This window comes from Centruroides vittatus, unplaced genomic scaffold (assembly GCF_030686945.1).
Source record: "Centruroides vittatus isolate TY-2023 unplaced genomic scaffold, ASM3068694v2 contig_436, whole genome shotgun sequence".
In the NCBI taxonomy this organism is placed as follows: domain Eukaryota; kingdom Metazoa; phylum Arthropoda; class Arachnida; order Scorpiones; family Buthidae; genus Centruroides; species Centruroides vittatus.
This window is the reverse complement of record NW_027122237.1, coordinates 2,122,988-2,136,598: the sequence shown is the minus strand read 5'-3', so window position 1 is coordinate 2,136,598 and position 13,611 is coordinate 2,122,988. Positions and strand designations below refer to the sequence as shown.

At 36.9% G+C, this 13,611-nt stretch overlaps 1 protein-coding gene across 1 annotated transcript in view; it reads left to right on the top strand.

Moving 5' to 3' along the window:
- The window catches only part of mah (mahogany), a 353,681-nt gene that overhangs the window by 54,714 nt on the left and 285,356 nt on the right, over window positions 1–13,611 (top strand). The gene's annotated exons all lie outside the window — the stretch shown is intronic.

Sequence of the window (13,611 nt, the reverse complement as noted above, 5' to 3'; positions counted from 1 at the left end):
CGTTGGCAAGAAATTAAAGTAAATTCTCGTTTTATTGGATCGCTTGGGCCGCTGGAAATCATCCGTCGTTCCGAGAATCTGTTATATCGCAAACATCAAATTTCTCGCACACCCAGGAACATATCCGTTATTTAACCCCATACATATAAGAAATGCCTGTACTTGAAATAATTCACTTTCTTGAGATCTCTATTCTTTATTCTCTAGAAACTTATGTTACAAGATCGTATATCATGCCGTACATATGAGTACTAGGTACAAGAAAGCAGTCTCCGCCAGCTTTCTCGTACCTAGGACCTAGGTCCAGCGTCAGAATGTTCCTCAATCGTACAATTATTCAATTGTGCATATTTTAGATATAACAAGTGTATCGTCGACAGAGCCTGTTCTGATAGGTGTGCAGTGCGTGCGTGTGCACGTGGCAGCCAAATTATTGGGGGGCGATAGTGCACTTTAAAAGTGCAAACAAAAGATGATGAGGGATTTATCTGTTGAACCAGAGAAAAATTTATCAGTGGGAATTCCATAACCACTACGATTGTTTCTTGTTTTAAGTAACGTAAAAACACAAAAACTTAAAATTCGTAAACTTTTAAAATTTGCAAACTGCAAGGTTTATTTATGTTAATATCTTATGATTAAGTTTAGGTTACACTTATGTAACTTATTGTGAATGGTTGCACTAAATAACATAGATACAAGGTTTTACGTTTATGCTTAATTTTCATTGTAAACGGACCTTTATTCCCGTACCGTTAATCTTAAAGCGTTATTTACTCTATTGTTTTAATATTTCAGAACAGAATAAAGAACGGCCGGCTATGTTTTTTTTACTATTTTGTGTTTTACCTAAATGTAATAATATAACAGTGGTAAGAACACCAGAGGACGCTCTACCTGATTTTACATTTTTTATTGCAGAGGCAGTATCCTCAAAAGCAGGGGTGTCCAACCCGCTGCCCAAGGCAAGTTCCAATGCGGCCCAATGAACGTGTAAACAAAACTGACAACTTTTTTAATTTAATTTTTATTTATTCATTTCAACGGCATAAACTCAAAAAGAAGTTTCACAAAGCCGTAAACCTTTATACATATTTTATTTTTGAGCGGAAAGGAAATGTTTTCAAATACTTGAAAATGTGTGAACGAGGAAGGAATACTAAATAAAGCTGGAGTTGTGTCTCAAAGGATTATAGACCCAAATTCGGGGAATGGAGAGAAAGGCCAAAAGAGAAAAAGTAGTGAGAAAGGTTAAATAGACCTTCTGTTATGCAAATATTGATCCTTAATTTTCCAACCTTCCTCACTTCTTTATCTTATGTGCTTGCATTTGGGTCTATAAATCTTTGCGTTCCAACTCCAGCTTTATTTAGTATTTCTTCCAGCGTTGCAAGATTTGGCTACTTTGCGCCAAATTTGGCTACCTATTTTTCTAGTTTGGCTTAAAAAATATCATTTGGCGCATTGGCTACTTTTTGGGCTACATATTATTTATAAATATATTAGTCAAATAAAAATGCAAAAATGGTGTTTCGTCGTTTTTTATTAGTTAGAGACCCAAATAAAACAAATATTTGTGTTTTTCGAATAAATTTTTTTTCTCTCCTTTATAATAAATGAATTTATCTATGGGTAGGTTCGTTAAGTCGAACGAGTTAAACGCGTTAGTAACGAATCGTTCGAAAAGTAATAGTCTCGCTCAGTGCGCATGCTCCGCGGTGATGACGTATCGAACGAAACTCTAACGAAGCTCACGAAGGAAAGAGTTAGTTTACTTCGTTAAGAAAATGGCGCCCGACGATATCGATGTTTCTAGATCTACTCGAGTGTTTAAATTGTGAATTAAAAGGTGAAATGATTGAAATAACTGTCCGTCCGAAGCAACCTAAGAAAAATATTTTGGATAAGGCTGCACTAGCAACATTCGTATCTTCGATTTTAGAAACAGCCATTTAGTTATAACGAATCGTTCGAAAAGTCTAACGAAACAAGAATAACGATGACGTCATTCTCGTTTAACTCGTTTGACTTAACGAACGTACCCTATTTCTAAGTAAAAATTGAAAGTGTCTGTAGAAGTAATTTTTTTTAAATATTCTTTTTCCTGTTAAAGTTTTAATACTTATTAACTATAATCTAGACATGCTAAGGCCAGGAACATACATGCGTAAAATTCGGCGTAAAATCTAGCATAAAACAGAAATCGTAAAAATTTTTTTGAAATTTTGGCTGAAACATAACTGAATAAAGAGTAGAGAGTGTCTCTACTTTTTACGCCATAAAATGCTTACGCCAAAATTCCTCCAATAAAGAGAAGTCTTTTTTGTGACGTCAAAGTAGACAGGTGGATTTTATTCTAACCATGGCGGCAATGAGGGTCAACCCTATAATTGTGACGGTCTCGAAAAAACGAAAAATAAATGAAATAGAGGAGTTTATCGAATCTGTTCGCCACATCAGTGTCACGTATAAAGACATTATTTAAACAACATTTATGGATGGCTATAGGTGCAATATTTCAAATAACAGGTAGGTGTAGTAGACCGATATATAAGCCTAGTATTTAGATCACACGTTCTTTATTTAAATTCGGAATACAAGTGTATTAATTTAAATTTTTTATATTATAGCAGAGTAAGCGGAGAAAACATGGAAGGTAGAAAGGGATAGATATATAAGAGGAAAAAATTAATAAAATTAGCACTGTTAGTGGCAGTGGTGTTTCCTATTCGGCCAGAATTTTTATAGTTTGTGTTCTGGCATAAAAGCGTAATAAACTTTAGCGTAGAATAAACTTTAAACATAACTTGTTTGTATGTTTTACTAACTTTGTGAAATTCACAAAATGACACCTTCTACTTATAGCTGAGATAATTTTTATTGAGAAAAACAAACGTTTTCGGCTTACTCAATAAGCCATCCTCAGGTTATAACTTTCGAAAAAAAGGAACATTGTCGTTCCATTAATAGAATACAATTGTTTGAAAAAATTCAAAACATTGGCAACGGACAAAAAGGAAGAACTTGGTAATATAAATAAATAAATATACAAAAATAAATAAAAACAAAAAAGAAAGAACATGGTAATAAAAATAAATATACAATAAAACCGTTATAGTGGGAATAAGAAGTAAAAGATGAAAAATAAAAAATAATAAATGATTCCACTGGTGTTACTTTTAAAAAGAATGGCAGAATTATCGAGGAATAATGCCAAAATAAGCTAAGACAAGCCTACGAGTTCTTGATATATTTCTTAACTACGAATTTCCAAGCTGTTGGTAGGCTGTCGGCGTCCCTCGCATTTATGCATGCCTCTTCCAACTTGCTTTTATAGATTTCAATTTTTTCTGCGGTACTCGCTAACGTTGGAGATCTCAAGGGTTTTACAATATCCGCTTCCTCCCATTTAATTACCGAGCCTTGGGTCTGCGCGTAATGCGAAAGTACTGTTGCGTTGGATCCTTTCCTGACGTCGTACTTGTGCTCTTTAAGTCTTTTCCCTAAACTTCTTGTTGTGACTCCTATGTAATCTTTTTCGATACCTAGTTCAGCGTTCTCGTACGGGATTTTGTATACTCCTGCTCTATCTTCCTTCCTAAAGCGATCTTTATCATTCCTTAAGATTGTATATAGGTTCGGAGCTCTTTTTAGAACCATTCTGGTCTCCTTGCGGTTTGCAATTTACCGGGAACGTATTTGTACCGGGCGATTTTACCGGGAACGTATTTTGAACCTCTTGTTGTGCCCATCTTATACTTTTTAACTAATCCTGCTATTGTGCCTTTCTTATATCCTAGGGATTCGGCCACTTGCGTGATTCTGTCTATTTCCTTATTTCTATTGATAACGTTGTCACAATGGGTATAGGCCCTTCTGATAAGAGCTCGGAATGCTGCCAGCTTGTAATGGTACGGGTCATTAGAATGCGATGGAATATAAAGTGGGCTGTGTGTTGGTTTTACGTACACGCTGGTGGAAAAATGCCCTTCTTTGAACACAATATTAATGTCTAGAAAATGGATAGCGAGGGAACTCTTTTGTTCCATTTTCAATTTTAGGCCGTCATTGTTGTTGTTTACTCTTTCTACGAATTTGCCTATCATACTATTGTTCCTCCATACAATAAGAACATCATCCACGTATCTCTTGAAATATAATACATCCTTTTTAAAATCATACAGGACTTTTTTCTCCATTTTTCTAATGACCAGCTCGCACAATATTCCTGAGATCGGACTTCCCATTGGTACTCCCCGTTTTTGCCTGTACGCTTGGCCGTTGAAACTAAAGCAGGATTCATAACAAATTCGTAGAAACAGTAAACAACAACAATGACGGCCTAAAATTGAAAATGGAACAAAAGAGTTCCCTCGCTATCCATTTTCTAGACATTAATATTGTGTTCAAAGAAGGGCATTTTTCCACCAGCGTGTACGTAAAACCAACACACAGCCCACTTTATATTCCATCGCATTCTAATGACCCGTACCATTACAAGCTGGCAGCATTCCGAGCTCTTATCAGAAGGGCCTATACCCATTGTGACAACGTTATCAATAGAAATAAGGAAATAGACAGAATCACGCAAGTGGCCAAATCCCTAGGATATAAGAAAGGCACAATAGCAGGATTAGTTAAAAAGTATAAGATGGGCACAACAAGAGGTTCAAAATACGTTCCCGGTAAAATCGCCCGGTAAAATACGTTCCCGGTAAATTGCAAACCGCAAGGAGACCAGAATGGTTCTAAAAAGAGCTCCGAACCTATATACAATCTTAAGGAATGATAAAGATCGCTTTAGGAAGGAAGATAGAGCAGGAGTATACAAAGTCCCGTACGAGAACGCTGAACTAGGTATCGAAAAAAATTACATAGGAGTCACAACAAGAAGTTTAGGGAAAAGACTTAAAGAACACAAGTACGACGTCAGGAAAGGATCCAACGCAACAGTACTTTCGCATTACGCGCAGACCCAAGGCTCGGTAATTAAATGGGAGGAAGCGGATATTGTAAAACCCTTGAGATCTCCAACGTTAGCGAGTACCGCAGAAAAAATTGAAATCTATAAAAGCAAGTTGGAAGAGGCATGCATAAATGCGAGGGACGCCGACAGCCTACCAACAGCTTGGAAATTCGTAGTTAAGAAATATATCAAGAACTCGTAGGCTTGTCTTAGCTTATTTTGGCATTATTCCTCGATAATTCTGCCATTCTTTTTAAAAGTAACACCAGTGGAATCATTATTATTTTTTATTTTTCATCTTTTACTTCTTATTCCCACTATAACGGTTTTATTGTATATTTATTTTTATTACCATGTTCTTTCTTTTTTGTTTTTATTTATTCTTGTATATTTATTTATTTATATTACCAAGTTCTTCCTTTTTGTCCGTTGCCAATGTTTTGAATTTTTTCAAACAATTGTATTCTATTAATGGAACGACAATGTTCCTTTTTTTCGAAAGTTATAACCTGAGGATGGCTTATTGAGTAAGCCGAAAACGTTTGTTTTTCTCAATAAAAATTATCTCAGCTATAAGTAGAAGGTGTCATTTTGTGAATTTAACTAATTAGGCTGAGCTAGTATATGCTTTAACTTTGTGAATTTTTATGGATTGCTGATGGTGCAAACAGCGAAAAAAGGACGGAAGTAAGGTTTACCTTCGTAAAAAAAGTCGTATTTATATTTTTTGTGTATTTATCAGAATAAAGAAATTAAACAAATTAGACGCCAACATGCGCGCTTGCGCGAATTTTTCTCTCTATTTGACATGTTTTGAATTCGAGAGATCTCCAAACGTATTCGCTTGTGCCAACGATAGATCTGACACCTAGCGGTATTAGCGCGAACTATATAATGGCGGCTGCTATGGGTATAAAGTAGTTTGTTAGAATAGAAAGTGTTCACCCTATCTAATATAGGCCATCGTCAGGTTTAATATTATAAATGTTCTAAAATGGAACGTACCGTTTTCGAATATTTTACATATTTAAAATTCAAAAAATAATTTAACTTTAAAATAAATTGAAAGAAGTGTGTATATTAAATAAATAAATAAACAAATAAAACATAGAAAACAAAGCTAAGTAGAAAGAAATGATTTAAGGGTTTTTAAGTGCCATTCTTTTTTCTATTATATATTTCCACGCTGTTGGAAGCGCATTAGCACCCATAGCATTTAGGCAACGGTTTTTCATTTTAGTTTTATAAATTTCCACTTTTTCCATCTCCAACGCAACGGATGGAGAATGCACCGTTTAAATGACTTTAGCCTCTTCCCATTTTACAATCGTTCTTTCAGTCAAAGGTGGAAATTTATAAAAGTAAAATGAAAAACCGTTGCCTAAATGCTATGGATGCTAATGCGCTTCTAACAGCATGGAAATATATAATAGAAAAAAGAATGGCATTTAAAAACTCTTAAATCATTTCTTTCAACTTAGCTTTGTTTTCTGTGTTTTATTTGTTTATTTATTTATTTAATATACACACTTCTTTCAATTTATTTTAAAGTTAAATTATTTTTTTGAATTTTAAATATGTAAAATATTCAAAAACGGTACGTTCCATTTTGGAACATTTATAATATTAAACCTGACGATGGCCTATATTAGATAGAGTAAAAACATTTGTATAAAAGAATTTTAAGCTCGGCAAAATTAGCTGTGGTAAAACTGAAGTGAATTGTTTGCTGAGAAAGAGCTGGATAGATGTGAAGTTATCAGTTTTAGTATTTCCTCTCCTTCTGTAAGACATCTTTATCGATCGGCCACATATTCTAAAATGTCACAAAGTGTAATAATCATCGTGATTTAAACAACTACGAAATCAACTAGGATTAATGTCGGATACAAATGCGAATAAAACGTTTTGACTACAGAGAGAAAAGTTATTAAAAAGACAACACACAAGTAACTCTCGTACGTTGTCAAGCACGCTATACCCTTTGTGGCAGCCATTTTGGTCGACTCATACGCCACCTATATTTACTGGCACAAGCGAATAGATTTGCAAAAAACTCGGAGGGTCAAATGTGACACGATTCAAATACTTTTCCGTTTTTTATATACATAAGTTGGGAAAGTTAAAAGGAGTAGGGGCGCAGGGATTTTGACGACTCGGACTAAAACACCAAAACTCCACGACTCCGATTACGACTCCACAGTCTGGTTTAATGTAAGTATATAAGTGATGCCGTTGGATAATATATTCTTTCGCGCTTCGGAGAAAAAGCCAACAGGCTAGAGTCTCCATATTAACAAGAAAAAGGAAAAAAGAAAAAAAGAAAATATATTCTTTCTCGCCATATCATTGGCTAACTTATTAGACCAGGTTTCTTCAAAACTGCAATCGTTGTAACAATAGCTTTATTTCATTGTTTAAAAAATAAATAATTTTATTAATTTTAAAATACAAATATTTTAAATGAAAATCGAAAATTGCGCTGCGAGCGGGAAGAGGGCGCTTTTAAGCGCAAGTGGAGGGAAAAAGCACGTTTTCTCTCCCAGATCATCATAATTTTCGAAAATTAACTAAACTAGTTAAGTAACCGTGTATCAGCGTGTAGTCGGAACGAAGCTGCTCGCACCTTTATTTTCTAGATTATGAGAGAAAAAAGAAGCAAAGAATCATTCGTTCTCAACAATATATTTGATTTTTATTGGATCATTTAAAGGTACAAATATAAGGTCGGAATAAGCCATTAATTAATTGCTATGCCAACGTCTCGCGAAATTCTGTCTATCACTATGGGCCTTGGACTTACAGGGTGCGTTTACTTTTGAGCCAATAGTGCTACTTCTGAACACCGGAAGTGACGTCATTGGCATGTGTATCTTGCTTACATGTCCAGTTCGAAAGTAAACGCGAACGCTAACAAGAAATATGGAGGTTTCCTGCAAATAATAATGTCAAAGCTGCTATTTTAAATGTTGCGTTACAGATAGTACTACTTGATTCTGAATCAGACGAGGATGATCTTATTGTGGATATAATTGTAGATAAAATGAAAGAAAAAAACAGTAAGGTCAAATAAAAAAGATAGAAACTTTTATTGAAGAGACTGTACCTTTTTCTAATCCAACCGATTTTAAACAGCACTTAGACTTACAAGAGAATCTTTTGAATGTCTCCTTTATACGAACTTATGTAGTTTTGGATTATTATTAATGCTGTTCATTTCTATACGATTTATTTAATGCTCTGAACATAACATTTCTGAAGATTCCAAATACGTATAAGGTAAACTTCACTTTTAATCATAAACAATGAGTCGAATTTTTTTCACATCTGTTTATGAAAAATGTCATCTAAAGCTACTGAACCTTACACAATAAAAAAAGATCATTGTAAACATTTTATACAACAAATAATTGAAACTTACCAATAAAAATACTTTCTGCCACTTATTTTTCCAAAAATAATTTCTTTTTCATTACTTTGTATGGCTGCTTCATGGGAGCAGCCATATTGAAGTAGCACAAAGCTCCACAACGAACTATAAGGTGACCAACTTTTTTATAATGAAAAGGAGGACACATAAATTGAAGGAAAAAGTATTGTAAATAAAAGAAACATTTTCTTCATTGCAATAATAATACACTATAATAATCTCTACTGCATGCGCAGTGACGTAGCTAGCAGGGGTGACACCCGGGGCGGATATCGTGGTGTCACCCCAAGTCATGCCGTGGGTGTCACCCTTCTTAACTGTTTTATAAAACAGTATCGGATTATTAAATTGTAATATGCCCGCACTTGAGCAAACTTGAACGCTATATCGAATAAGCGATATCTTCACATAGGTTTATATTGACTAACGTGAATGCGTTGACCTTGCTTTTTTTTTTAGTCATGGGTTGTTGAGTCGGTCAAACTGTCCATGACTTAATGTTAAAGCGCGTTATCAGGGTTTATTTCGCGACTTATTTTTTCACAGTCGGGTGTCGACGGAGGACAGAACTTACAAAAGGAGGACTGTTGGTCGCCTTACGAACTAGCTAGCACTTCGAGCTTACCAATTTCGCTAAACGTGCGGTCACATAGCTCTAAAGTATACACCAATAAGCGTAGCGCTCGGACGAAAGTACATAGACTGAGCGTGCTGACAGTAAAATTAACTCAGAAGTAACGCACCCACAGATTGACTCGTAGCGATTTTTATTCTAACTCTAAAAATACTGAGTCAGTTGTTTTTTTCACTCGACTCAATGTAATGATGAGACCGATAGCTGTCTCTTTTTTCCCTGTATCTATTTTGATTTTTGAGTTAATCCATGAGATTTATGTATAGTCATCGAGTATGCTAAGGTAAGGGAAACTGTCTACGAGATCGCAATATACTGCCATCGTTCGAAGAGCGTATTATGGAGATTATTGGAAACAGATTACCATAGATGAAAGGTTCCCGATAGCTATCGAATTCCACTAAAATAAACAGAGAAAGAGCTAGAGGATGAGCATTAGGAACATATATAACGTAGCGTATAATTCCTAGTGAACCATTGACGAGACCTCCTTGCACCCATAAGTTGACTCTCGGCATGATTCTGGCATTAACTGAGAAATTCAAATACTTGGAGAGACCAAGAGCTTAGTCATCTTTGGATGAAGGCGGGGCAATATCTGGAATGTTTTCGTATGCTATATAAGCAAGAGGCAGTGGCATAGCGTGGGTGTCAGCCGCCTGGGGCGGAGGAAAATTTCGCTTTCCTTAAATAAAATACGGGGAATCCCTACAAGTCAGTACAGACGGTGTTGTCAGTCGCTACAATGAGCAAAATGTCGATTATTATACATTCATTTAAAGAAAGGGGATTCCCTAGTTTCGTCACAGAATAAGTAATGAAAAATTCCGTGCTCATTTCAATCGGTCCGAATCGTAGATGTGACAAAAGTATGAAATGAAATGGTTCAAATTTTTACAAAATATTATTATTATTTATTGTGAAAAAATGCCGCCCGGGGTGGGCCGCCCCCACTACACTACGCCACTGGCAAGAGGGCATCCAGTTGACTGCAAGTAGTTTTCGTTGCTTTAACTTGCTCGTTTGTTGGATATAGCTCTACTGCCGTTTGGAACTGATCGAGTTCATCTCTGGATAAATAGGCTCGATTTCTTGTCGTCAGAATGTTCAGATCTGTATCAGAGAAATCACCCGAAGCTAGATGTTGTAAGACATCTGTGAAGCAACTATCTGCGCTATTTTGTCTATGAGAATTACTGAGTTCAATGAACTTCTCAAAAGAATTAAATGCAAATGTAATGTAATGTCCCAACAAGGTCCCTACCTTGTTGGGACATTACATTGTAAAAAACTTGAGTAGAGAGGAGTATCTTTAACAGGAGGAAGCTGACGAAAATCACCAAATAGATAAAGAATCCACCAAACGGCCCATCTTTTCGGGGTTTATCTCCCTCAATCATGTAAAGCATTGACATTTCATCGATGACGATGAATTTGAGCGACCTCATCTCAATCTGGAATCTCTGTGCACTTCTTCATTTAGAGATCGAAATTTCATACTAATGATCGGAAGACGGAGGAGAGAATGGATCCTAAAGCCATCAATATTGATCACTGCTGCTCCATGTTATAGAATAATAAGTTAAAAAAACTTTTTTTAACTTATTAGTCTATAAAGATTTTTTATATTTGTTGTGTATCTAGTTAGCGATAACATTTACCTTTCAAAATTACCATTTTAATGCTTGTCATATTTTCCGACCACTAGATGACGCTTCTACACATGCGTGAAGAAGCGACATCCGCTACATCACCATCTCGCCCGACAATATTCTCTCTCCCAACACCCGCCTTCACATTGATCACCATATCTCTCTCGACGACTACGACTTCCAGTGCACAAATAATCCTAACAACAGTATCCGTCTCTTCTTCAAGTTCTGGCGCGATCATCATCCTTCTCTCACTTTCATTGTCACCGATGGCTCCAAAACACTTCACAGAGTTTCTGCTGCCTATATCGACGATACTCACAACATCACAGCCCACTATACCCTCCACCCTGACTCCTCCATCTTCGCGGCCGAGGGTTATGCCATCCTGCAGGCAATCTCTTATGCCACCACCTCTTGCGACAATGCCGTCATCTGCACAGACTCCAAATCTGTCCTCTCCGCCTTGATTAATTATAATGTCAACTCCTCTACCATCATTCGAAGCATTCACGAACGTCTCCACATCCACTACTGCCATGGCAAACACTTGCATCTTGTTTGGACTCCAGCTCATCTAGGCATCGAAATCAATGAAAAAGTTGATGCCCTCGCCAAAAGTTACCCGTCTACCTCTGTCAACTCCAACTACATCACACCTGAAGACTTCTCCATTGTCTTGCGCTATAATCACCAACAGAACATGGAAGAGGACTGGAACCACTACACTACATAACCACTCCAATTACCCCTAGCTGAAGGACTCTTCACATACCAGCATTCCCTCCATCACCAATCACCACATGAATGTCCTCGTCAACCACGCCTGGACCAACTTGCTGCTTACGAATCACTTTCTCTTCTCCCAGAAAATTAAAAAGACGGACAAATGTAGTACTTGCCCCGACCAGATCGACACTTCTTCGCATCGTCTCGACTACTGCCCCAATTTCAACAATATCCGGCAAAAAATTCTAAATGACTATCCTCTCACCACGTCACATAACCCCAAGATCTCCATCTTAACCTCAATCCTCTCTCCACCTGTCAGGAAGCCCTGACTATTTTCTTTAAAGAGTACATCAAAACGTTCCGCTACTAGTGGGCGTCACCGCCGCTCCCATCAATACACACCTACAAGCTGTTGTCTGACTTCACCGCTAGAGGACAACCATCCAGCAACTAAACATCTACGGGACGCTTAAGCCTCGCAGCAAGCGTCCAACTGACAATATTAAGAAGAAGCGACTAACGAAGCTGTTGTCTGACTTCATGAATTCCTTGTCTACATTATAACCAGTGGCATAGCGTAGTGGGGGTGGCAAAATTTCACAATATCATCATCTTGTAAAAATTTGAATCATTTCATTTCATATTTTTAACACACCTATGATTTGGACTGATTGAAATGAGCACAGAATTTTTCATTACTTATACCTAAATAAGGGGATGGCGAAATTTTCCTCCGCTCCAGGCAGCTGACACCCATGCTATGCCACTGAGAAATAATAATTAGAAATTATATTTGAATCGCGTGCGGTTATTCTGTAAAAATCATTTTGAATTTTGCATAATAAAAGATAATATATTTGTTGTGTCTTCTTACTGTAGATTTATAATGAGCCAGATACATCGAGTCGCTTATCGATTCGACGTGTTTCAGTTTTGCACATCTTAAGTTACAATCGAAGTTTGTTAATTGGATTAGTTTAATTTAGAATTGTTTGTTTGTTAAGCACCGTCTAATTTCTATGCAAAAAGGATCCTTTTGTTTCTGTTCTCGGATCTCGGATCTGTGCCTTGCTGTATATTGGGTGTAACTTGTTAAGGGATGCTATTGGCATCCTACTCAATGCATCGAGATTGGTGAGCCTTCCCTAGGCAGTAAACAATCTCAAACTGATATTCTTGCAATGCCAAATTCCACCTACTCAACCCCGAACTCTCATCTTTCACCTTGATGAGCCATCTAAGGGGTCTATGATCGATTATAATCTTAAACTTCCTACCATACAAGTATAGCCTAAAATGTCTTATTGCCCAAATGATTGCTAGCACTCCTTCTCAGTTGTGCTGTAGTTTCGCTCAACGTTTTTGAGCAATCGGCTCCCATATGCCACAGGAAGTTCTTCGCTTTCGTCTTCCTGCAACTTCACTGTGCCTATAGCTGCATTGGATGCATCAGTTGCCAAAACAAAAGGTCGACTAAAATTGGGTGATCTCAGGAGTGGAATGGATATCGACATTTTCTTCAACCTCTCGAAAGCGGACTCCTGTTCCTCATTCCATTAGAATTTTGTGTCCTTCTTCAATAAATCTGATAAGGGCTTTGAAATGTTCCCGTATTGAGCAATATATGCCTCCAATAGTAACTCGTTAATCCTAAAAATGCCCTGACATCTCGTCCATTTCTTGGAAGTGGGAAGTCTCAAACATATTCTATTTTTCTTGAATCCAGTCAGATTCCCTCTTCGAAGACCTCGTGTCCTAAAAATTTTACCCGCCTCTTTAAAAAGTGACATTTCCTGGGTTTAAATTTTAGGCCAGCCCTAGCTAATCTCTGGAAAACTGGTTCTAACCTCTCTAAGTGGGAGGTAAAGTCAGAACTAAACACAAGAATATCATCCACATATACCAAACATATTTTGTTCTTAAGACAACTTAACACCAAATCTGCACTATGTTTGAATGTTGCAGCTGCATTGCAAAGGCCCATCACAAGGCAATTAAATTGATAATGCCCCGATGGAGTACTGAAGCCAGTTTTCTTTTTTGAATCCGGGCTCGGTGGTAATTGCCAATAACCGCTCAGCATGTCCATTACGGAATATTTAGTCTTGCCTAACAAGCTTAATGATTCCTGGATCAACAGTAAGGGGTATGGGTCTATCTTCGTCACTTTATCGATAACTTAGATCAGATTTCTCAA